Source organism: Rousettus aegyptiacus, unplaced genomic scaffold (genome assembly GCF_014176215.1).
Source record: "Rousettus aegyptiacus isolate mRouAeg1 unplaced genomic scaffold, mRouAeg1.p scaffold_m13_p_4, whole genome shotgun sequence".
Lineage (NCBI taxonomy): Eukaryota > Metazoa > Chordata > Mammalia > Chiroptera > Pteropodidae > Rousettus > Rousettus aegyptiacus.
The window spans coordinates 155,420,052-155,446,763 of record NW_023416307.1 but is presented as its reverse complement, the minus strand read 5'-3'; the positions used below and the strand labels follow the sequence as shown (position 1 = coordinate 155,446,763).

Here is a 26,712-nt window from a genome sequence, read left to right as displayed (position 1 = left end):
TGCCCTAAATGGAGAAGCAGGAAAATCTTCTAAAATAGCTTTCAAACGCAGAAAATCTGTAAAACACAACACTCATAAGAGAGTTATTTTAGGCAACCATTTAAATCATCAGACCAATAACTTCATTTTACAGATAGATAAACTGAGGCTTCCATAGTCCCCCAGATGGTGAGCAATCAAGCAGGACGAGAATCCCTCCTCAGCCTCAAACAACCTTTCTCCTATCAGAACGCAGAAAGAAAGGAGGTTAAAGAGAGGGGACAAGATGAGGGACAGATAATGAGAGACAAGGGAGTTGAGAATCAGGAGAGAGAACAATGTGAAGAAGGAAGGGAGGGCCCAAGATGGGGAACAGCACCATAAACTGAGGAGACATCTGGGCTCTTCCTTGCTGGGAGGCTGGGGAAACTAGTTTGACAAGGACTATAGAGCCACCAAGAGGCTGAGCTGGGCTGAGCTGAGATGTGGTGCTCTGGGTACCTGCTCTGAGCAAAGTGTGGGACGATGGGAAAGCAGTACTCTGGAGGAAAGACCCAAACCACTTGGCCTTGCCAAACGGACGGAGCCTGAAGCTGATCAAGCCTCGGGACCCAGCTGTCAACTCACAGAAAATAAGGAGAAGGGCGGAATTGCACCCTGAAGACATAATCTGCTCCATCCGGACTGTGGGAGACTCCACAGGTCTAAGGGCCCAGGTTCTTCAGCGGATAACTGTGAGGAAGGGGGACAGAGCGGGAAACCGTAAAGAGACGTAAAGGATATACTGAGTTTTTAAAATGGACAAAACTAGGGAGGCGACCTAGGAAGACCAGGTGCTGTAGGCGTAAAAAATAAAAAATAAGGGCTTGTAAGCTGACAAGGTCCTTGCAATCTGTGAGGTCAACCAAGGGTTGCCTCACCTAAAAAAAATAAAAAATAAAAAAATAATAACATAAATAAATAAATAAAATAAGTAAATAAAATAAAATAAAATAAAATGGACAAAACTATACAGTGCCTAAAAATATACTTTTGGGAGCTAAAATCATAAAGAAACATAAGGAAATGGATACAGGAAGACGGGGGGGTCACCTTTAGGAGGAGGGGGCTGTGGTAGGGATGGGGCCCCTGGAAAGGCCTCTTCTGGGGCCAACGAAGCTATTTCTTGGCCTTCTAATTCACTAAACTATACTTTTTCTGAGGGAGTGTTTTTTGTTTTATTTTATACTAATAAAGTCTTTTTTAATGTCTAAAAATATATTTTTTAAAATAAGATGAACTAAACATAAAACCAGCCCTGGAGACTTTGCAAAGCAGCACACGCAGGAAGAGAACCCAGCCAGGAATGGTGAACAGAGAAGGTGGCCCCAGAGGCAACTGGGGGGGGTGCCTCTCTTGGATTCTGGGGTTCGGCATTAAGAACCCCCAATGGCCTGGTCCTGTGCCTTCCCAAAGCCACCTGCGTGACTTCTTTATCCATCTCTCAACTGGTTCCCAGGGATAGAGGAAAAGCATTTTTTTTTAAATGGGTGCCCCTAAATCCCAATGTGTCCCCTTCAGTCATTACTGTCTCCATTGCAGACTTTCCTGACTCCCACGCCCTGAAGGGTTTTTACTTGCTCCCCCAGGTTAAGCGCACCCTGGCCTCTTAGGATCCAGCATCCCGCAGCTCTGGGCTAGTCCAACCTCACTGCCTCCGCTTCAGCTCAGAGGCGGGCTCTATCTATCCACCACAGCTCCATCATCTCAGGACTGGCCAAAGTCTCTATGCCTACCACCCATCCCAACTGCTAGCTGAGCTGGCCCCACTGTGGCCTCAAGTCCCACCCTTCACTATCCCCAGCCAGTAACCCCTTGCCTCCTATCTCCTCTAGCTGACTTGGGGATTCACAGAGCAAACCCAGCAAAGTTCCTCCACTCACTGAGTTATCTTCTCCCACCCCTCCCCTTTCCAGCGTTCACCTTCTCTAATCCCCCTCCCATCTCTTCCTGCAATTATCCCCCAAAGTTCATTCCCTTACCCCATACACACACCCTCACCCAAATCATCACCAAACTAAAAGGGTCACCATGATTTACTTTGACCAGTCCCTGAAAACCCCTCTTGCAGGCCCCACCAGCATCACCTAAGGCATGGCATCTGAGACAGGAAATGGCTCAAAAGGTCACAGACACATTTGTGTGCAACCAAATGTCAGCTTAGCTTTGAAAATCATCTAAAACTGCCTACTAGCTCTCCTAGATCCTCTCCCTGACCCTTCACCTCGCCCCCTCCCCACTCCCACTTATGATGAATCAGAGGCACAATGACTGCCTGCGGTCACTTGCCAAGGGAGGGACCCTCAGCCTCTCCAAACCACACTTTCTTCTGAAAAATACCAACTGGAATGAATTAATATTCACTCCTCCCCGCTCTTTTGCCTGGTCAGGGCAGGGGCAGGGCCCATACCTGTCTCATCCATCACCAGTTAGCAAAGTGCCTAGGACATGACAGGGACTCAAAAGCTACCTGATGAATGAATGAACAACAAACTGACACCCAGTGCCAACAGGGCCTGCCCACCGGGTGTCAGCTGATAATCCCCTCCTTAGTCCATAGGCTAGCCTATCTTGGAAGGCTGCTTAATAGTCAGTATTTAATCTTTAACACTGCCTTGATCAACTTCCTTTCTTCTTTAACTTTTTCCATTTATAAATATAGATTCATTAGGTGAACTAATGCATGTAAAGCACTTAGAAAAGAACTTGACAATTTAAAATGTATGTACTAAGTACAGTCTTGATCCAGTCACCCATAACCTCTCACACGTGTAACGTTTCTGTGCTTCAACCTACACGAGCAGAAGAGCTAGGGAACATGGACATCACTCCATGCGCCACCAGGTCCTGCTTTTTCCACCCCAGATCCAAGTCTGAAACAAAACTGCCAAGGTCAATGACAAGGAGTTTGGAGTGCCTGCAACAGAAAAGACTTGCTTCCACACCAGGGTTTCTTCTGCTCTACTGGGAATCAGCTCCCGCCCAGCGCCCTCCTCCAGATGGACACCTGTTCTGCACTGCCCAGGACTCCTTGGGCTGGGACGCGGCCTGGTGGCCTCCCCTTCCCCCCCCCAACCCCCCGCCCTATCGGAGGCCCTATCAGAGGATTTCCGGGGAGCATTTAGAGCTTTATTTTAAGCTCCCCTCTGGTGGTAAAGTGTCATTTTCTTATCTGGTACTAGCCAACTGCCCTACCCTCACTGGCCTCTGACAGGAAGGTCAAAAATCAAATGCCTCCGCTATCTGGAAACCACCTGGAGACCAGAGGCAGCTCCCCCCTCCCCACCCCCCGAAACACAGAATCAAAAAAGTGTCTTTGTCACCTGGAGGCCAGAATCCAATTTCTGTCTTTAGGACAATTGTTCTCTGCTCAGAGTCTGGGCTCTGAGCCTGTACCCTCATCCTCCTCATACCCCAGAGCTCTGTGCTCCATGTGTGTCCCTTCAGGAGTCAAGGAAGCCCCAAACAATTCAGGTTTCCAGGGCGGATGCTGACCTTACAGAGCAAGGTTCAGGCGTTCCACATTAAGTTCATCCTATTAACGGCAACAACAAAAAAATCTTAAAATTCCTGTTCTAAAGAGTGCCAACCCCGTAGCTCAGCTGAATTACACGTCCCAGGAAAAGAATCTGCTGCCACCCAACATCCGACCAGGCGCACTCACTCATTCCAGGTCCCTTAAAATGTGTCCGTTGGCTGAAAAGTCAAAGCTTTTAAGTTACCCACCTAGGAAATCATAGGGCCACATGGGGAAAAAATAAGCATGTGTGTCGCCATGTGAAAGCCAAAGCATGTACTGCTGTTAATAACTCAAACATAAACAAACATTCTACAAAAAAAAAAAAAAAAAAAAAAAAAAAAAAAAGCACGTTCAGTCATTGAATTCACACGGCAACACGGCCCATCGGTCTACGCTTCTCCTACTTAACTGCTGAGGTGCAAGAAAGCAAACCTGGGCACACCAGAGACTCTCCAAAGAAACTCCTTAAAAATCTAAACACAGAGACCTTCATCCTCAAACTATTTTAGTCCTTTACTCATCTTGCCAGGACCAGCGGCCTCCAAGGACCACCCATTCCAGGAAGACACCAGAGGACTCAAAGCTCCAACAGGTGAGCATGCAGTCCAGCTAGAGCAGCTTTCTCAGAAGCACGAATGGGCTCGAGTCTAAGTTTTTTTTTTTGTTTTTGTTTTTTAAATAAAATACGTGGTATATACAAAATAATCTATCACATACACAATTATAAAACACAATAAAAACTACCCATGAACTTGTCATTCAACCAAAAAAATATGTCCAGCCTTTATTAAATATCAGACTCTTAGTTTATACCAGAAAAAGGATAGGTGTGATAATAAGTAGCAGTCAGAGAGAGGAGCAGGGCATGTTACTGGACAGGTCTTATTTTCTACTCAGCCACCTACGGGGATGACATTGTCCTAATCTGACTGAGGGAGAGAGATCACGGGCTTTGCTTAGGCTACATTAGGATGGGAGCAGTCCCCCGGGACTCAGTACCTGTGGGAGGTTCCTTCCTCAGGCCCAAATTTCTACTGCTGAGGGCACTTGGTGTTCTCACTGTCCAATCTCATCACGCCTATACCAAAACTCTTGCCTACGTTGTCAAAAAGCAAGGGCCTTCAGTGGGTAGACCTCACCTCTTGGGAAGTCAGGACCCAAAATATCATAGTAGGACCAGGCAGTGTCAGAAGAGTTCTCCTTTAGAAAACTCAATACTATCTTATAACAAATGCTGACGTTTGCAGCATGAGCTCAGAATGGCACTATGTTTTATTCTTTTAGTTGATAAAAACAAAACACCATTTTGAACCCTACAACAGAGAAAGAAACGTATAACTGCTCAGGCAGAAGAATAAAATAGTCAATATTTTTCTCCTGTAATAAAAAAATAAAAAAGGTAGAAGGAAAGCAAACACCCAGGGAAGAGCTAGAGCCGGTGGCTCCTTTCAAAAGACACTTCCTCAGAAGACAAAGAAATCGTACACGCTGAAGCATCATGGAAATAGAATTTTTACTCCAAAAATCAAGAACAATTCCAAGACCATTCCAAAGTCTACCTATCTGGTTTTAAGAGAAGCAAATTTCTCAGCAGCCATCCATGCAATCGAACAGACCTCATGTAGAAAAGCCCTTCGCCAACTCCAGGAGGGCCTGGCCAGGCCTTCTCCATCCCCTACCACCATCAGCTCGCTCATCTACTTTTCACAGAACCTGCTAAAGCGTAACAGCAGATCACACATCTGGCTCCCTGTCTGAAGCCAACAGCCCCCCAAAAAAGATGTAGCTAGTGGCCTCCACGTGTCCATTCACCAAAACCATAAGTACCTCACACATGTTTTCCAGAGGCGCACTGGCCTGGGGTCAGGAGAACTGCCCGATTGGTAAAGCAGTATGATTATCAGGGAAGAGTACCTATATCTAGAACAAATCTGCTTTTTAAAAAGCTGAGTCCCTCTGGTTTCCCCTACCTGGAGAATCATATTCTGGTGTTTCATATCTTCGACGAGTTCTGCAGTTGATCAAGGCCAAAAGATTTTTCCAACTCCATTAAGATATAATTGAAGGCGAAAATGAATTTTAAAAACAAAAATATAAAGTCCAGTTTCATGTATAAACAGATTAATTCTATGCTTCCCAACAGATTCAGAATATAAGAAAGGTTTGGAAGGAGTGCCCAGCCTCCTGTGACCAGGCACTCAGCCACCCTTGGGAGCAGCAGGCCAGCCTCTCCAAACATGGCCTCAGATCAGCTGCAAGAGTGAGCTCAAGCCTGCAAACGGGGCCACAAGAATGTTTACCAAGACACGACAAAATCAGAGGGCAGACCCAGGGGCACACAAAGCATGAGCCACCCCCCAGAAACACTCCTGAATAGAGGGCAGCACGTGAGGAAGTGACTGCCCGCGCTCCTGGCCCCTCGGCACCCAGTAACCACAGCAGACCAGACAGAGAGGCCACAGCAGGCCTGACGCTGAAGCAGAGGGCTGTGCCTGTGGGCACAGCCCACAATGGGCCCCATTCTCCCTGGAAGCTCATGGCAGGAGGGGAGAGGGGAAGCCAGGACATTCCTTCACCCCCTCACATGGAGGAAAAGGGCACAGGCAGCCCGGAGAACCAGGGGCATAAGAAGAAAGCATAAGAAGCCATTTTTCTTTCCAGCTGCATGAATCGAAAAAGGGACACCTCCTGAAAAAAAAAAAAAAAAAAAAACAGTATGGAGACCCTGAGGTGCCATTGATTAAATCAGGTGGATTAAATGGCCTGCATGAGTCCCCTCTCTGGTCAGCAAGGCTCAACCAGAAGGAAAAAAACTCAGGGCTTTGAGGAGACAGAGGACCCCACGGACGCTGTCAGCTTGAAGCTGGCACTGTAAGCAAAACAATCAAGTTCTGCTAAAAATGTCTTCCCAGTGCCAAAGAATCCAGTCACTATTTAAACTACTTTTAAAACTGAAAAAAAGAAGCACATCTTCAGACTGGCAAACACAGTGCTTTAAGTCTAGACTGCTGACCCTTCTGACAAAATATTATGATCTTTTCCAGGTAAGCAGAAGCAACAGCTGGTAGCACAAACTCAGAAGAGAGAGTGAGACAGGAATCCTACTGCTATCTATTTGTGATTTTAATGAATTCTATTTTTAGATATTTAATAAAGAGCTTCTCTTCTAGTCTCTTCCTACCAAATTTCTGTACTCAGGCAATTCAATCCTCCCAACACTGCTCGAAAGTCTAAAAATACAAGACACTTATTGAGGCATACTTAAAAAATAGGTAGAGCAAAGTTCTCTACAGTTCCTCATTTTCCACTAGACCCAGAATCCACTCCTACTCAAGCGCTACTCTTGAGGCAGGTCACTATTATTAAAAACTCCAGTAAGGAAGGCTTCTTAAGGTCAACCTACCAGCCAAGCAAGAGTATATACAGGCATTTACAGCGATGACAGATGCGTGTTTTAGGGAAGCGTTCCACAATAAAACAAAAGCTCAAAAAATGGATGGTGTCCCAGGTTCTGATGAATAGCCAAATAAAAAGGAAATGCTATTTGGAATTCCATTATCGACTATATTATTTTTTGTGACAAAAACTGGCTAGAGAACAAGAGAGCTAATCAAGAGAGGTGTTTGACAACTAAGGAAGAAGTGGTTCACGTTTGCCATTGACAGCCTTGGGAAGCTTCTTAAGTAATCCCAGAGCAACTCCTGGAATGCCTGGGGGAAACGCTCCCAGCACACAGGTATAATGCTGGGATGATCACGACATTAGCAAAAACAAACGTCTTCCAATTCCAATAATCTGTCCCAATTAATATATACTATTAGAAAGAATTCTGTAAGAGGTGCATGTTTGTAGATTCCTGTATTCCATATACAATAACTCAAAATCCATAGACATGAAGGGCAAATGCCAAAACAGGGAACCAAGTTGGGCACTGGCCAGCGCTTCCTTGAATGACACATACTTCCAAGTGCTTCACTCATCCTCATCCTTGAGCTCCCTTCACCTGGCACACTTGCCGATATTCAGGGTATCCAAGGGCTGTGACTGCCTCAGGAGGAATGAATTTGTGGCTACATGTACCCTCAATAGCAGGGAACATCAAGTCTGGACCTCTATGTGGCTATAAAAAAAATTGCACGCCCATGCAAGTCACAGAAAAGGGACTAAGGAAAATGTACACAGTGCTTAAAAAGAAAAATCAATACAAACCTGCCTTAGACATTATAGGTGTGCTCCTCCAAGACTGTAAGTCTTACTTTTTCAAAAGCTTTATATTTAATATTATGGTGATAAGAAAAAGATTCTAAAAAAAACTTTATGTACAAAGATATAAATTGCAACATTATCTATTATAATCAAAGTAAGAAACAACCATCTAAGAACTGGAGAGAGGTAAATCATTAAAAACATTGTATTTGTAGGGCAATGTTCATGCTATAATGTTGGGAGGGAAAAACCAGGATTAAAAATTAAATCTATACTCTAACCTAAACTTGGTAAGAGGGCCACCCTACAGCCCTCTCCAGAGGACACCCAACAATCGGGAATAATGGCTGATGCTGTAGCGGAAAACTGGGGACGAAAGTGGAGAGAACAAAGATTTCTTTCTCTTGTATAATCCTGTTGAACTTTTTGAGTTTGTATCACGTATTGGCACTTCCTATTAAAAAAAAGAATAAAATTAGGGGGAGGGGGCAAGGGATTTTTCCTTTTCTTTTATTTCCACATTTCTTATATTAAATATGCGTATTATTTGATCCAGCTTTTTGCCCACTAGAATGTTTTAAAATTCCATGGTTAATCACTTTGCCAAGTATGTGTCTATCCTTCATCTTTATTTTGCAGAAACCTCTTTTTAAGTACCTTACCTCACCTTCTAGTGCTAGGCTGCTTTACAAGCCTTATCTTCCTGGAGAGCAGAGACCCTGCAGGAAAAGAAGGAACTGATGTTGGTGAAGGCCCACAACCGAAACAGAATTATACTCCAATGACCAACTCCAAAGGAAGTGGGGAATGCCACGCCGTCTCCTGCCCACACCACCAATTAGTCATCCTTCTTTGTCAAAGGGTGACAAAGAAAGTGAAAGGTTTTCTATAGAGTCAATCCGGGACCAAAAATTATAAATAGTTTCAGAGATATGAAATTAATTCCAAAGTCTAAAATTCAGACAGCGGTGTTTTAAAACAGCTCAGGAAGGTATAACTGAAAAACAAACCTCGAAGCTATTAAATGCACCCCATGATGTGCAGGGTAAAGACATTCAGTCATAAAAGTGATTTTTTTATATTCAGCTGATTGTTCCCACTAGAATCTTGCTTTTAAAATATAAATATAAATGAAATTGACATACTGCTAAAGTTTCATTCAGATTTACTTCGCTCCAACAAGAGAACACAGAACAGCTTAGCCAACACAGAAACCCTCAGTTTATGACACTGTACCCCACTGCATCCCATCCATCTTTCTACCCTCGACCCAGAACGAGGCTAAGAAAACGCTTAGCTATCGAACCTAAAAAATAGGAAAATAGGAACCTCTATTCATTAAGGCTAAATTAAGCCCTCTGGCTGGTGCAATTTTGTAAACTACTCGAAACTCCTATTTATAAAAATTGCTATCTGAGCAGTATTACTAATGATCAGAGAGAAGAGGGAGGGTCAAAAGGCAAAGCAGGTTATGTGACTCACGGGAAGACTGCTTTAAATTAATACCCACAGGCAGGGACACACAAAGATGTACTGGGAAGGGATCGGATTAATGATTTGTATTTTCAAAACTGCCTTCACCTTACTTCAGAGACCGGGAGCGTCAGCACAGGAAAAGCAGAGAAAGATGGGGGTTTGGGAAGCAAGAGCACAATAACACTGGCAAAGGCACAGAAAACACTTAATATGGAAGAAGAAGAAAACTTACTCTAGGAAACAGAGGGAGAAACCCTTGACCACACACAGGACAATGAAGAACACACTACCTGAATCTATTCTCACTTGGAGATCCCTTGAGGTTCAATAATGTCACTCCCTAGTCCCCATCTGGGACCCCTCAGGAGTTCATAGCAGCATTTCTTACTTCTTTGATACTCTGAAAGCCTACAACTAGTCACATTCTGCAGTGGCTCAAACCAAAAAGCACAGCCAGGAATCTGGATATTGAGCAAATTTCTCACTGCTGACTTCCTATACAAGTCAAAAACAAAAAAAAAAACAAAACAAAACTCACTCTTACTTATCTTGCCCATCAAAAAAATGGGTCTATCACCATTTGCCATTCTGCTAGGCTAATTGTGAGCCTCTTATCAAGAAAGCTATGACTAAAATATACCCAACTCCAAAAGTCAAACATAGGTAAAGGGGCTCTGATTTCACATCATCATGGGCCGCCCTTACTTTGCCCTGCCCAAGTCAAGTCTTCAAGCCAATGGCAATTCTTTCAGTGAATCCGGCCTAAGGCCGCATCACTACCACCATGATTCTGAGTCTCCTAAAAGGCAGATGTTTTAAAACACACTGATCCCCTACCCCACCAAGTGGGTCAACAAATCATGCCTTTTCCTCCATAAGCTCACCCCTTCTTCACCATTATTCTCTGCCACTCTGGTCTCTCTCCTTCAACTGCACCCCTGTGACACTGAAAACTGGTCTCTTGACGTCTCACCCCTTCACGTCAGGGGCACAGGCACTATACCACATGGAACTTCCAGGGGCTCCCCACAGGCCCAGCTCAGCCTTCAGGTCAACCTTTTGCCCTGCTCTTCGCCAGAAGACACGTCCTTTGGCTCCAGCCTGTCCGCTCCCGGGTCCTCAGACATGGCCTGTTCTTTCCCTCCTCCACTCTTCTCTGTTCATCTAAGAACAGCCCCTCATCTTGCCTGCCTGCTACGAAGACTCAAGCCTGCCCCACTTCCTGCAGCTAGGGGCTCCCCTCTTTATTTTTAGTCTCTCAAGTCCTCACCAGTGCTTGCTGATGCTGCCTTACATTCTCATCTTCACTGTCACCCCCTGTTTCTTCTACTAAATGGCAGACCCCTGATAGTACCAACATTCAGGTCCCTAACATCTGCTGACCTAACTCATCTGGAACCTTCTTTCTCTCTCTCTGCTCCCCATGCTGACCACTGTCCTTATTCGGGTCCACTGTGTTCCCACTGAACCCCAACGGTAACCAACTTGCCTCCAGTCCCATCTCTACAGTCGCAATGGGGGTTCGCTTCTTAAAACCAAGAGCTGGTCCGACCACAGCTGCACTCAAAGACCTTCAAGGTTCCCCATTTCTACATGACTCCAAAACCTCTCGTGTGGCATTCTGGTTCCAACCCGACCTTCCGGACATACACGAAAGGTTCCCGGCCTTCCCCCTCCCACCCTATGCCTCTGCCCGCCTCTTTCCCTCCACAGAGCTGTGATCCTCCTGCCGCCACTACTTCCCCAGTCAAACCACTACCCCTTCGTGAAGGGCCAGCTCGAAGCGGGGCTCCCCTAAAGTCTGCCCTCCCCAGCCTATGACCCAAGCTCCGTAGCTTACTTCAGCATGATGTAACCAGCAGAGACCCCAGGAAGGCTTGGACGAGCCCTTGTTTCTGAGAATGGTCCCTCAGAACACGTTCCTAGAGTTGCACATGGGGTCCTGATCACCCCTCTCATACCATCCTGGTATTCTGCCACCACCAGACACCTGGGCTTGGTCCACCCAGAGAAGCACCCATCAAGGTCACCACTATATCTGACGCAACACAGATGTAGATGGATATAGCCAAATGTTCGACCTGAGTTCAAATCCTAACTGCCAGACATGGTTCCGTAGTGTAGCGGTTAGCACATCTGCTTTACACCCAAAAGGTCCTGGGTTCGCACACCAGTGATACCACAGTCCACAGTCTACAGCCATGCCACCCTGAACAGGACCAATGTCTGATCTTAGAAGCTAAGCAGGGTCAGGCCTGGTTAGTACTTGGATGGGAGACCACCTAGGAAGACCAGGTGCTGTAGGTATAAATAATTAAAAAAATAAAATAAAATCCTGTCACATAAGTACAGTTGTGTGACCTTGGGAACATTCCTTCATCTGTGGCTCAAGTTACCCCAGCCACTTTAAAGAATTCTCAGAAGCATTAGCAATGGTGCACACAGAGCAGAAACACAAGAGGCCCCTGACTGTGGCTGATATAGGTTCATCGCATCACTGACCCAGAAGCAGAAAAGGCTGGAACAATTGTGAGGTTAAAGAATTGAACATGCTCTCATCTGCCTCAACAAGGATGAACACACTTCTACTCTCACAGGTCAATACGCCAGTCCTGCCCAGCAGGAAATCCAATGCCCCAAATCCAAGCGACAGAAAAGGTTTTAACAATCAAATGCCATTTCTCTCCTTTCTTAAAAACAATTTCAGTCTAAGTGGCCCCAGGGTCCCTCCCAACCCTACCATTCTCAATATTTAACAGACACCAGCAAATCTGCAAAAGAGGTGGTTAAAATTCTTGGTCATGCTTAGTCTCCTGACCCACACATTCCTGAATGCAAGCTCCTCCCCCATCACAGCTTGGTAGCCCCTCTGCTCAACCTTTTCAGCCTCTTCTCAGCTGGCTCCTCCCCCCTTCCCATCTCCCCTCTACTGGCTGACCTCACAGCCAGAGGTCCTGACCCCTCCTTGCCACTACCTATGTGGCCACCAGCAAGATCTTTCTAAACACAGGTCTGGAACATGCCACTCCACTGATTAAAAGCCTTCTCAGGCTCCTGCACCCTGAATATGAAGGTTGAAGTCCTGAGCACAAGAAAGGCCCAGGGCTCCTAACTATCAAGCTGGAGGACTGACAGGTGCTATTTTAGGTACTCATGTGCATGTGGTTCCATGTTTGACCTTGCGGTCACCCAGCTAATTCCTCCTGGCCCTGCAAGCCTCAACTCAGGAACTCCCTCTCTCTTCAAGCTACCAAAGAAAGCACTATGTGGGCACTGTCCCCCAAACTGAGTTCCTTCAGGGTAGACCCAGCCTCTTCTGCATGGGTCCTCCGGACCTACCACAGAACTTGGCAGGTAGTGAAGCCAAATTTACTTGTTAAATGAATGAATGTATTTTGCCAAATCAAATTTTTAGAACAGTGAAGACTTGCCCTCTGCCTCTTTCAACAGAGGAACATATCAACACAAGCATTCATGTTCCAACCAGGTGTTTGCTGCCTATATAGTATTGCTTGCTCCAACTTTCACACAGTATCCCGGAGGCTCTGAGCAGGCTCACATTAAGCATCCGACTACCCCCTCAAATCTGGTTTGCCCAAGAAATGGCTCCTCAGCCTCCCTTAAGTATGAAGGCCATAGGCTCTTACTCCTTGGCTCAAAGGCAAACAAAGTCCAATTCGACTTCTCCATATTCGAATCACAGATCTTTATTCCTCCAAGGTTGAATTCTTTTTTAAAACGGGAACATTCCAAAAGCATATGTCCAAACATTAAGCATAGAACAATCTGATAAGGTTACAATATCCCACCTACAGCAGCAGATTTCAAAACACCTAGTACCACATCCAACTCTTTATCTGGACTTATGTCCTATAAACACCAGCCTTTCTGCACAGTCTGGGTTCCATGCCAGATATCACTTCTACTCGCTTATTTAGGGAAACAGCAGGCCTGGCTCTTAAGTTAGAACCCAAGGCTATAAATGTGGTATCTGAGGCTCCAGCTCCCACCGAGGCAAAACTTCACGGGCACTATTAAAACTAATTCTGAAGTCAGTTCACGAATCTAAGAGCTTCCCAAGTCACAGAGATTAAAATATGCATTTTAAATTAACAGCTGAGTTTGTATGAAATTAACTTGGAATTTAAGTCAGAAGGATTTGTAAAGCCGAGAGCATTTTCTCTGGAGACATTTTCCAAATATACCCGCGGGCGAATCCGGTTTTCCTAACACCAAATGAAAGGGTGAAAAGGTAGTAGGCTTCCAAAGCAGCTCAGTGTGGTGTGTTGGGGGGGGGGTGACCCCAAAGCTCTGAGCAGCTCAGGACCCTGTGGCTGCAGCGCCCTTTCGCTTCTTGCAGAGGCTCGACATCCCATCCTCCGGCTTCCGCCCAATTGGGCCGCACGACCCTCTTTGGAAACCCGGAGGCAGCCCGCAGGCCGCATACGCGCGAGGCCGCCGCGCAGGCCCCGCGTTCCAGGGAGCGCGGGCCGGGCCGAGGCCTGGCCCGCCGCCGCGGCATGCAGCCCGGGCCGGCCACCGAACGCCTCGAGCCTTCCCTGAGGGGCCACAAGCAGGGGGCCGGCTCTGCCCCGGCCGCGCCGGCGCCTCACCCGCAAGGACGTCCGCGACGGTGTCCCCGCCCCGGGCCAAACAGCGAGCAGCAGCAGGTGTTTCTCAGGAGGCTCAGCCGGCGACGGGGTTGGGGGCCTGGGCTGCTAGGCTCGGCGGCAGGGGACCGGCGCACTCACCGAGCGCCGGCGGGCGGGCCGCGGCAGGTGCTCGCTTCTCCTGGCCGCAAGACGCTACTGCCACTGCCGCCGCCGCCGCCGCCGCCGCTCCCTGGGGAGTCGGCGCGAAGCCGCCGCTGCCACCGCCGCCGAGCCCGAGGAGCGCGAGCGCCGCACCGCAGCCTCCGCGCGAGCACGTACCGGGCGGTGAGAGGGCGCCGAACGCGAGGGCGGGGCGCGCGGCCGGAGCCTAGCAACCGCCTGACACGCGAGTACCGCAGCCAATCCTGCGGCCAGCTCTGCGCGGGGCCGCCCGGCAGTCCGCGCGACGCCTGCTTCTGCCTGCGTCGGCCGCCCCGCAGCGCGCCGCACCCGCGCGCAGGCCCCGCCCCCGCCCGCGCCGCTCTGCTCATTGGCCCGCCACGCCCCCGCCTGGAAGGACACGCCCCATGGTAGGATCCCCGCCCCTCTGCCAGCCAGGTCCGTCCCCGGGACACGCCCCGGCCCGGCCGGGTCGCCGTGAGCAAGCCGGACGTGGAGTGGGGGAGGGGCGCCCCGCCCAATCCCAGGGTTTTGGACGTCTGTCTAAGACATGTCCAACCAACCCGGGATGGTGAATTTCGGGAACTGGCCCGACTACAACTGCCCTCTCATTGACTGAATTCTCTAACGCAAATCGAGAGGTATTTCTAAGTCATGAAAATAGTCAGGAAGCGTCCTCCAAATTGCCAGGCATGATGGGCATGTTGACTCGGCATTACACGGATGGGGAAACTAAGGTGAGACAAGGTACGACAGGAAGCCGGCCCCTCTCCAAGGGCCTGGCCCCAGCAGGCTTGGGCGTCTGGGGAGTGCCTCACGCGTGACCCTCATCCCCTCCCCCTGCTCTGGACGCCAGAATCTGATCCCTCCTCTGGTGCCAGAAATAGCTCTGACCCGCCAATGTGCTGGTCACTCACTCCTTGTGTCCTGCATTCTTTCAGGGAGTGGGGGAGTAAGGGGCAGAGTGGTGGGGGCGGGAGGGAGGGTGATGGCTGAGGTCTCCCTTCAAGGGAAGGGTGCTGAAGGTGCTTTCACTCTCCCCAGGGCTTAACCTACAACTCTGTACTCCAAAGGCCCAGGACCTGGACCTGACAGTTACTGCCCCTGACCATTACTGGATAGGTCTGGGATGGGACCTGTGGTGGGTCTGCTCTCTTTGGTTCCACAAACCCTGTGCAGGATGTGCCCATTCCCTCTTGGGCCTGTGGCCGGGGCTGGAATTCCAGGCCCGCACTCTTGTCCGCGAGCACTGTGAACACAGAACTAGCTGCTGCCCGCCTGAGGTTTCTCCAGGAATCCAGACAGCTCTTGATCCTCCCCTGATTTCTCCTCCAGGTTAGGAACATCTGGGAGAAGCACATTTCAGAGAGAGCAAAAAGGAATGCCTCCATCTCCCAAACACACATACTTGTTTGCAGTTCTTTGTACTTTAATGTATAGGCTCCAAACCTTATTCATGGAGACTAGAAAAGAAACTCAAAACCAGGAAAAAAGGCTCCAAATCATCCCTGAGATGTTAAAACTGAGATGCTGATGGCCTCTCAAATCCAGCTCTAAAATTCTACTTGTAAAAGGCTAAGAATGCAGAAAGTTATTTGGGTTTCTAAACAAAATATATTTCATTCACCCCTTCAGCTCACAGAGTTCCCCCCCCCCACCCCTGGCCCCAAAACACACTAGGCACTGCTTTACAGCCCTAGGTTCTGCTGGGGATTTTAGTGTCTGTCTATATGTTTTTCCAAAACAAAAGACAGCAGTGGGTACAGGCCTCATGAGGGACCCACCTTCTACCATCTGCACAGAAGCTGACCATCCAGAGTAACTCCTCTTCTTCCTTTCTGGAGCTGGTCCTGCTAGATGAGGCACCAGGCCACATTCCGGCATCCAGGATCCCATCACCCCATGCCTAAGCACCCCCAGAACTCTGGCCAGGGGAGGGTCCCTACCTCAATAGCTGGTGCCAAAAGGTGAGATAGGCCCTTCCTTGTCCTAGGAGGAAGGAGTAACAACTAGAGTTTGCCTGAATCCCTTACAGCCAAATCTTTTCCAGTCCCTGCCTCTCCGGGTTTGGGGCTCGGTTGGGGAGGTACTATATCTCCGTGCTGTCCCTGGTACTCTCCCCTTCCCCTAGCTGGCCAGCCTCGGCAGATCTCTCCAGGCCAAAAGAGCTCTGAGCTTTGGGCCTCATTGCTAACTTTCTTCAAGTTTAGTCTGGAGTTGGGGTTCCCCCAACCCCCTGTTCCTTCAGGCCCTAGAAGTCAGGAGGCCTGGCTGGCCAGAGATAGACCAACTACTTAGGGCTTAACCAGCCCTCAGTGGAGCCCAACCAGCCCCCATAGAACAAACACATAGCAAAGTAAAGAGGGAAGTGGACAGCTGTCTCTAGGGGCCCCCTAGGTTGGGTGCAGACTGAAAGTCAAGGCCTTGTTACTCTCTGTAGTCCTGAGAGCCAAAGGATTTCACTTCCTAGGGAATTGCACATCCCACCCTAAGGGCTCAGCACATTTCCATTAACTCACTTTTGAGGGCTATTCTGGAACCCCAGCAGGGCCTAGGCTACCCTAGGTCAGGTTTGGTGCTCACAGCCAGTTGGAGGGCACAGCTAAGAGTGAGGCCCAGAGAATGCCTAAGAGCAGCTGCCCGAGGGCCCGTGTAGTATAGGCCTGGGGAGGACTGATCAGGAGGCCAAGAATGGGGCTTGTCAGGCCTGACGTTCAACTCTCAACTCGCCTGGACTTTCAGCCGCCAGTGCTTGCTCCACTTAGACCCCCAGCCAAAGGCTCCAGGAAAATTACCAGATTAAGGTTTGTCTCCCCATCTGAAGTATGAGCCTTTAAAGCCGCAGACCAAACTGCTTGGCCCCACATTGCAACCATCACCTAATAGCCTCCACATAGTAGAGGCTCATTTTCTGTTTGGGCAAGAAGGAATGGGGAGGCTGCCTGCCTCGCTTTCCAGGTAGGCAGTCATTCTCAAGGGCCCAGGTCCTGTGCAAAGCCCAAGGCAAATGTTCCAGTGTTTACTTGGGGCTGATATGATTTAAGCTCAGGCTTCAGTTCTAGCTCAGACAAAATCTAGCAGATACTTACATGGACCAAACTTTTCTGTGGTCTTAGGATTCTAGGGCTTTTTATTCTGACATGTTCCCAAGGGCCAAGGGCCAGCGCCCAGCCTCAGATTCTTTCAGAGGGAGAAAGGTTCCTGCTGCTGATCCTCCCCCAGGGCCCAATGGAGAGGGGCAAGAGGCAGCCCTGGCTGGAGATAGAGGCTTCTGACACAAATGCCAGGCCTGAAGGTCTGCCTGGGGCAGTGGGCTGGCAAGCAGGGCCAGCCAAGTCAGGGCAAGGGTGGGGTCCTTTTGTCTGGATTTAACAGAAGGCAGATTGTCTGGGAGCTCTGGCAGAATGAAAGGGCTGATAAGTTCATCCGGGAGAAACTGCCAGTAGGCGTGTTTGTGGGTCGCCGCTATCCTTCCAGAAGCCAGTTTCTTCCCTTGCAGGGCCCTCCACTTCGGCACTTTCACCAGGCTCCTTCATACATGTCTGGCACAGGGCCTTCCTCAGTCAGCCTGGCAGCAGCTTCCACACCTGGTCTTCCAAGAACTCTAGTCCTGTGGGGACAGGAACCCCACAGCAAGGGCGAGTATAGATTGAATGAAAAAAGTCACCCGTCCCCTGATGCGGATACCTATGTCCACTGCCCCCTCCCTCAGCTACATTCCACTCCCTGCTGGCTCTGGGATAAGACAGTCCCCCAAGGCCGCCTTTGGGTAACTATTCCCAAAACACTGGGCCTGTGGCCTTGAGCACTGGGCTAAACACCAGATTACGTCTGGTCTGGCCAGGCAGCCAGTGGAAGTGAGCAAAGCTGAGGGGCCTTATTGTTGATGCCCTTGTCACTGATCAGCCGATCACTAAACTCAGAGTCTTGGGAGAAGCCACCCAAACTCAGTTAGATTGAGAGTCCCTTCTGTGCTCTCAGTTATGTGTCTATGTCTGGCTCAGGGTTTGGCCCCTGGCTCCTCCAGGGCAAAAACACTTCTTCCTCTCAGAGTCGGCCTGAGATCTGGCCATGTCCCTCTTATCAACCCGGGCTTCCTTCAGTGGCCCCTTAGTCAGACATTGACGGATTCTACACCAACCGCCAATTCTGACTGTTGATGGCTGATGGCCACATCCTTAGAACACTGGAAAATGTTGGACCCAGGCAGACAGACAGACAGCCTTTGCTCTAGGCAGAATGCTGACAGAGACGGGCAGGGCTTCTGGGAGCCCCCTCTGTAGTCTGGGGAATCCCCAGCATTTCTGGGAGGAGTGAGAGGCAACCCTGCAGCCATCTTGAGCAGAGCTAATAAAGGGCTACAGAGTGAATGTTAGCTCATCAGCCAAGCCTCCCAGGGTGTCCATATGAGGAACAAACCCCTGCTGAGACCCGGAGCTGAGGTCACTGTGTGACCTGACATAAGCTGCTTGTCTTTGAGCCTCTCAGTAAAAAACGGTCATCCCCATTATCAAGTGACTTCATGTTTGCGCTTCAGACCTGCCTGCTCACTGAGAGTGACAAAAGATGGCTTTGTGTGACCGAGTCAGGGCCAGGGTGAAACACCCATCGTGTTTCATCGAATATCAACCCACAGATGTTTACTTAGTCTGTCGTATGCTGGGAACACAGCAAGAGATAAAAGGACAGGCCCTGCTCTCGTGGAGCCCAAATTCTAGAATAGCAAAATAGACAGTAAATAAGCAAGTAAATAAAAATGGAATAATCAGAGGATGAGAGAGCCGTGAGGGCCCAGGGTCTGCTGTGTGGTGCAGTTTATCAGGGAAGTCCTGCAGGAGGTTAAAGGGGAAGCCCTGGAGTCTTCTAGAAGGAATGGAACAGGCCTCGGGAATGGCCACTATGAAGGCAGAGGAGGAAGCAGGCTGGCAAGTCAGAGGAACCTAGGTCGCCATGACCTGAGCAGAGAATGGAACTGTGAACAAGGGAGAAAGAGCAACCGATGGGAGGGCAGGGGCTGGAGCTGGATCTAAGCAGGCAGGGTTTGCCAGTATCGGGTCCCAGGAACAAGGGGCAGGTTAGTGAAAGGTGGGAGCGGGGAGGAGGGGAGCAGGACGGTGCCCTCAGGCCTCCCTGAAGGAATGTGGTGGGGCGAGGAATGAGGGGGCAGCAGCTTCGCCCCAGCCCTGGAGCCCCTCCCCCTGGTTGACGGAAAGAGAGCCCAGGGTGAAGGCAGGGGGAGGGGCAGCCGTGGGGGTCTTTGGGAGGGAGGAGCGCCAGGTGCCTGGAAAGTCAAGTCAGAACAAGCATTTAGAGATAAAATCTCTCACTTTCCCTGCCTCCACCTCCCCCCTAAATGCAGAGAGAAGGCACCTCTCCTTCCAGTCCTGAGAGGAGGAAGGATGGGGGTGGGAGGGGACGTCCCCGTCGGGGGAGGAATGGCTTCCCTGAGCTCAGGCAGCAGCAGGTGAGGGCTTCAGGAAAGGCCTTGCAGGGCCCAGAAGAAAGGGCCTAACTCCAACTCCCTGGGGAAAGGGAGTCCATGGGCTGGGCCAAGGGGGAGGTGGGGAAAGAGTGGAGGAGTAGGGGAGTGGGAGGTGGGAGTAGGGCGAAGGGCTGCCCCAAGCCAAGTTCCAGGGCACCCACCCACCGAGTCCCCTGGGGCTGCCAGATACAGGCTTACGGGAGGCCCTTAGGACAGGTGGGGTGTCACTTGGCAGGCATTTGAGGCCTCAGGCAGCTGTCTCATCCATATCCCTGTGCTCACCGCTCAGGGCCAGTGACCCGCAGCTGCCACTTACCCGGACTGGACTGAGGTCCTGGCTGAGGTCACCTGTGAGTGGGCAGGAGAGGGTCTGTGTCCATCAGGTGGGCTCTGTAGGCTAAACCTGACAAAGGACCCCAGGGGCCAGGAAGGCCTGGAGTGGGAAAGGCTGGGGACTGGACACAGGATGGGCCCTCAGGTGAGACCCCATCTTGAAGCCAGGCCTCTGGGCCTGGGTGTGGGCAGGACTGGCTGAAAACATGGCCGAGGCGCTCTGCAAAGGGACTCACATGTCCCGAGGCCATAAAAAGACCCATTCATGATGTGTGGAGAGTTTTTCCAGAAAAGAAACATTTCACGTCTACCTCTCCTGTCCCATCTCCATGCCCATGAGGTAATGTGACAGCTGGTACAATACAAAGGTGGGGACATGTGAGTGGGAGGAAGACTGCTCCTGAAGGGGATGTCCGGGGCCACAGAGCCAGGGCCCAGCAGCTGCTCTTCCCATGGCGGGGAGCCCCAGGAAGGAAGGCTGGCCTCAGCGGACCCCCTGCCTTCCCTCTGCTTGAAGCTTCCGTGTACTCATCCCTTTGTACTCAGCGGGCTGCCTGAAACCTTCAGCAGTTGGTTCGATGTCAGCAGTGGCGCCGAGGCCTCGGGGTTGAGGTGGGCAGGAAAGAATGAGCCCACAGAATTTCCTGCTGTGCCTACAACTCCTGAGACGAGCCTCAATCCCAGTATGTGCCCTTGCCTCACAGGAGGCAGGGCCTGGGGTGCCCCGGGCTGCCTTTCCCTTACAGGCAGATACTAGTGGGCAGTCCTGAGTTGAGGCCCCAAGGGCTAGGTGGAACAGGCAGAGGCCCTGGTATCTGCCTCTGACTGACTGGGACCGAGGCCAAAGCCCTCTCCCTCTCCAGACTCTTTCCATCTCTGAACCCTGCGGGCCAAAGTTTTCCCAAAAGCCCAATGTTGTTTACTTTCCTTCTGAGAAAGGGCCAGGACACAGGTGCAGATAAGGAGCTGGTAGGGGGAGGCATGGAGGAATAAAACGACCCAGGGTTGGGGTGGGGTGGCGCTCCAGAGGGGTTCTGAGGGAGGCAGTGTAGTCCAGAAGGATGGCCTTTGTGGGGGACCACTGGAATGGGGAGGAGGGCACTTGGCTCCCTGTCTAGCCCCCCAGCTTCTCCTTCCCTGAGAAATTTCTTTGACATCTGAAAGCAAGGCCGGCCAGTTGGCAGGCAGATGCTTCCCCTCCCCCAGTGCCTCCCACCCGCACTGGCCCTCGGCCATTCCCATGACAGAGCAGCCAGGGAGCTTCCTCACCTGTCTCTGCCTGGGCTCCCTCCCTGTTCCGGGCCAGCAGCTGTTCCCAGACAGCTGGATCAGGGTGGGACACCGCACAGGCCGAACTGTCACGACCTCCTCCTCCCCTGCCTTGATGGCCCTGCTGGCCCATCCACAGCCCTGCCTTTCAGATGTCCATGACCTCAACCTTGGAGACCTACCAAGCTGTGGGCTGCCTGTACCCTCGCAAGGAGCAACAGCCGCCACTGCTCCCGGGCTCAACGGCCAAGTTCCCCTTGCCTCCTGTCAGCCCGAGGGCAAATGCCAGCACCTACCCTACACATCACCCTTGTCTTCTTGGGCCTCGGTCTTCTGAGTACCTTCTCCCATAAAACCACTGTGGCCTTCAGGGAGGAGGGACTGTGGAGCCCTGTCCTCTGCTGACCCAGCATTCCTGGGGCAGTGGCCAGGGCTAAATTCAGACTCCAATCTACCTTCGGTCCCACCCTGCTCGGTGCTTGCCCTGACTGCTTGCTGCTGGAGGACCCGAACGACTCACTTCCTCCTCACCTGCCCCGCTCGCCCATTCCCTGCACTCTGTCCCACCCCTACATCCTCACCCTCCACTCTGACCCACTGATCTCCACTTCTCTCAGTACCTACCACACCTCTTTACCCCAGTTTTTCATGACCCCAGCCACACACAGACTCTAAGTTCCTACAAATATGCTAGGCATCTGCCAGGTCCCCTCAAGGCTTCCCACTTGCGATACTTCTGCCCACAGCATTTTTTTTCCACTTGGCTAACCTCATTCCTGCTCATCCCTTGTCTCAGTTTCCAGCCCGAGCATGTGTTCCTGCTCCGGATGCCTGCTTGGCCCACCATATTATTATGTCAGATTTAAAGTTGATGCCCAGGACAGACTGGAAGATTTGTGTCTGTCTGTTCCTTCCCTCCATCCTGGGAACCTCTAGAGACAAGGTCTGGCACCTAGAAGGTACCCAATAAAATCGGAACGAATGAATGAATGAATATTTGATTGAAAATGGGGCCTCCTGGAGCCTCAAGTCTGTGCTAGAGACCTGTAGCCTTCTAGAGAGACCTCCTAGAAAGTCCAGTTAGTATTTTGGAGCCCCAACACCATAATCCAACATACTTTCATGGACTTCCAGCCACCTGCAGAATAAATAAACCCCACCCTATACCACGTTGGTCAATAGAGACCTGTCCAAGATTGGTCAAGATCCACCAGTGTCATCCCTTCCCCTCAACTACCTGCAGAGTACCACCTTTGTTGTTTCCCCTTCATCCCACTCCCCAAGTACTCCCCATCCTACTCAAGAACCACACCCACAAGCCTCCCAGCACGACTGCTCATTGTCTCTAGGACACCTCGAGCTCCTGGGGGCAAAGATTGCCCTTGATAATAACAGCTACCAACCCTGAGCTCTGTCCTGTTCTCCTGCACCTTGGACACACGAAATTTCAGTATGCCTCCCGATAACCATCTGCAACAGTGACTTATTAGCCCATGTTACAGATGAGGAAACTGAGGCCCAAGGGTCAAGTCATTCATCAGAGGCCACACAGCTAGTAAGTGGCCAAGCCGTGGATCTGTGTTCATCTTCATAGCCTTCACTGTGCCTGGCCCAGAGCAAGGAACTTCATTGATGGCTTGCTGAATGAGTGAACAAATTGATAAAGTTGCATCAAAATTTTAATTACCAGGACCCACCCACCCCTTGCACCCAGGACACAGAGGCTTCAGACTCATAAGAGGGGCTTTCCAGTCTAGGGAAAAAGAGGTCTGGGTTTGTCTCCCACACCCCTTGTGCACATGGCCAGTGGCCACCTTGGCTTTGCCTTGCTGGGGTCCTGACACTGTTGAGTTGTGTGAGTAGTCAGGGCCCAGTGAGGAGGGAAGAGGCTATAGGCTAACCTGAGTGAGGAAGAAAAGGCAGAGGCCTCCAAGTTGGCCAGCCCCTTTCAAATAGCAGCGAAAAGACCTGGTGACCAGCGATTGAACAGAGATACTCTCAGGCTGGCCTGATTATAGGGATTATAGGGTCTTCTGCAGTTCTGGCATTTAACCTAAGCCCATGTCAATCCTTAATTGTAAAAGGTAAGGAACTCGGTACAGGGCCAAGAAGTAGCCGAATCAAATCACGACACCTTTTACTGAGCATCTACTCTGTTCCCAGACATCAAGTAGTCCAAAAGCAGAGAAATAGAAGTCACAGCCCGGACAACTGAGAAGCACGTCCCTGCTCTTCAGTGGAGAAGGCTGCACATAGGAAACGAGGTGTATGCAAGGGAGTCAGGCAGCCTGGCCTGGTCCCAGGAGGTCACCTGGAGGAGGGGTCACTGTGTCTTTGGGGAGGGGAGCAGCTGAGTTTTCTGCTGGCATAATGAATTCCGAGGAGAGGTTGAGCAATAGCAGAGCCTGTCCAGGCCTGACGAGATGGACAAGAATGGGGTAGAGGTGACTGCCCAAGCAGGCCCCAGCCAGGCATCCTAGACTTTGCTGAAACTTGCCTGACTGAGCAGCGTGGTCTGGAGTGGGGGGCCAAAGGCGGGGAAGTGGAGGAACTGACAAGATAGCCAGCTGCTGGTCCTGCATTGCCCAAAACTAGAGTCATCCCGTTCCAGATTCCTTTCATAATGGGATAAAATGTACCAACAGTGAGGCCCAGAGTGGGGTCCGGTGGAGCCCAGTGACTTCAGCAGCAGGACAGTGGATCCCAGGAAAGCCAGGGAAGCACAAGCATTCCTTGGCTCCCTATCCCCAGCAGCTGCAGGGAGCTGCTCCAAGCTCCCAGCTATGCCCAGCAGCCCCCAAGGAGAAAGACTTATTTCCTGCCCCCTAACCGGTTGGACACACAGTCATGGATTGGGCAGCTGAGTATTCCATGGCAGGCCATAAGGGAGATGGTGGGTGGGGCTGTCAGCCAGCACTTGGGAAAGGCAGCATGGGCCTCATCTGGAGACCAAGCCTGGGGTGGGGGTACCATGGATTTCATTCCCAGTGGCAGGACCCCAGACTTCTTACCTCCATAATCACCACCACCACCCCCCCCCAAAAAAAAAAAAAAAAAGCTACTGACACTTTGTCAGCCAAACACTCCCTGCACACAGAAACTTGCCTGTAATTTACAAGGGTCCATGAACATCTGCAGGGCTTCAGGGAACCCAGGCTAGAAGCCCTTGCCCTGTGCTTAAGGTCAGAGAAATTCCAGTCTGGTCCTGCCCCAACTGACTGTGAGTCTCGGGCCAGCTCCTGGTCATCTTGATTTGCACTGCCCTCTAGAGCCTGCGAGGTTGGGCAAGCAGAGTCTCATGGGACTCAACTGCTCTGCCACCTCCTTAGAATCACTTGAAATCACCCTATTGGGGACGGTTGTGGTTTTTTGTTTTGTTTTGTTTTTTAAAAAAGGACAGCTTCAAATCCAGCTGAGAATCTACACCTGCTCATCAGGGCTGGGCTGTCTTTCTCACACTAGGCCTCCCAGGAGTCCCAGCACTATCTGCTGCCCTGCTACCTCCTGCCCATCCGGAGGGGTCTGGCTGCCAACTGGGAGCCTCTGCGAGCTTTGGAAGCTCTGGGCTCTGATTCACATACACATCCATCACCACACCGGCTATTTTTGTTTTGTTTTTTAATTGATATATTCATCATTCGCCAAATCTACCAAGCACCTTCTATATACCAGGCCTGTGAACTAAGTACACAAAGAGAAATCATGCCCATTCTTCTGTGTCCTGCCTGATTCTCATGTCCCCCCAACATTAGATGGCTCACCCAATGTAGCCTTCCCAATGGGATTATCTTGAAACTGAATCCCTCTTCCACGCATTTAGTAAGCTGCCCAGTGTGTGGCCATCTCTAGCAGAGCCTGGCCTTTTTAGTTACTTCTTGTCACCTCTTGCTTCCAAACAGCAACTTTGAACTCACAGAAGAAGATGAGGAAAGAACTTCTGTCTGTCAACCTAGGATCCAGGAAGCTTTTGACAAAGCGACCTGGATGAATCCTCGCAAGGACATGTTGGTTGTGTCTCTTGCCATTTTGTTGTGAGTGCTTATCACTATGAGCCATTATATGTAAACTGAGTCATTTGTCTTCTCCACTAGAACGAAAACTCTATGAAGACAGAGACTTTGGTTCACTGCTGTGTGTCTATGTGGAAAAGTGTTCAGTAAATGTTTGTTAAATAAAAAAGATTCATAAAGCTGAGACCAGATTCTATATACAATGTGGTGTCCTGCCAGAGTTGAACCCTAATATGGCCACGTATCAGCTGTATGGTCTTGGGCAAGTTAGTCAACCTTTCCGCTCAGTTTTTCTTTCCTGTGATATGAAAATAATTGTGATTTCTACCTCGAAGAGGAATAGGTTGAGTATAAAGAAAACAGTGTCTGGCACATAGAAATGCTAAATGAGTGTTAGTGGTTACTGTTTTTGTTACTATGACTATCCTGCTTTGTCCATTCAACGTTGCTAGGAGCTTTCCTCACCTGGATCAGAAATTTAGGTGCTGTTGGAGACTCACTATGCCATTGGACCATAAGCAAGAGCTACTCGTATGTGTGTTGGAGGAGGTTGGCTTTAATCAAATTCTCGAAAGGCCAATAGAAGTTAAGAAGTTCTGGGCACAGAGCTGGCTTATGAGACTCTTACAGACAGGCAGCCATTTCCAGAGTCCAGATGTGGACCTTGCAAAAGAGAGCTTGGCATGGTCTTCTTGTTTTTGATTATTGATTAGATTCCTGATACAATAGTTGCCTTGGTAATACTAGAAGATGAAATCTGGGGAAGGCCTTTGGAAAGTTGAGGGTCCAAGGCTCAAGTAAGGAATATCATTCCAAGTATCCGGAGCCTACCTACCACCCATGCATGCCCCACCAGGTGCCAGTCCCAGAGCCTGATTCTCATGGGTGAGTGACACTCTGCTTCCCAGCAGGTGGCGCTGCTGTCCTGACTATGGGGAACATTGCCAGCTAGGGGATCTAGGCTGGGACCTGGACCAGTCCCAGGCAATAATGAGATGAGTGCAAATTACTCCATTCATTTATGGATTCAACAAATACTAATTGAACACCTACTATGTCAGGCTCTGTTCTACATGCTGAGGATTTAACCAAGAACAAGACAAAACTTTTATGGGATTCATATTATTTTAGAGTTATACTGTCAAATATAGTAGCTACTAGGCACATGAGACTATTGAGTACTTGCAATATATCTAATCTGAATTGATAAATTTTATTTATGTGAACTATATCTATGGAGGTTTATGACATTAGAAATAAGAACTGAGAAAATGTTAAACTATTTGCTAATTTAAGGTAAACGACAGTATAATAGTAGACCTGCCCTATAAGAAATGCTAAAGGCTAAAACTAAAGAACACAAGACAGTAACTTGAAGCCAGAATTAGAAACAAAGAACACTAGTATAAATAATATAAACGAAGACACTTTAAAATGGAGCTGGAGATACCATGTCAGAGGAACTTAGACATCTTATACCTCAAACCTTAGAATGATAAAAACAAGGCAAAATAACCTTTGGACTGGGCCTAAGCAAACCTGTTTCTCAAAGGACTGTTTGCAAAGGTAACAAGAAAGCAGTGATTATGACTACTGGACTAATGACTATTGAACTGAAAATTAAAA

General features: G+C 49.7%; 1 protein-coding gene across 9 annotated transcripts in view; it reads right to left on the bottom strand.

The window, feature by feature from the left end:
* DAG1 (dystroglycan 1) overlaps positions 1-14,299 on the bottom strand; it is a 53,286-nt gene extending 38,987 nt beyond the window's left edge. The window contains exons 1-2 of one of the 9 annotated variants that reach the window (XM_036218706.1): positions 14,152-14,299; positions 8,407-8,463 (exon numbers count right to left, since the gene is read on the bottom strand). The gene's annotated coding sequence lies outside the window, so the exon portion shown is untranslated. Of the gene's footprint in view, positions 1-8,406; positions 8,464-13,833 lie in introns of all 9 variants that reach the window. The other 8 variants (XM_036218710.1, XM_036218707.1, XM_036218708.1 and 5 more) reach the window with 8 other exon arrangements.
* Between the last annotated feature and the right edge of the window lie 12,413 nt (positions 14,300-26,712).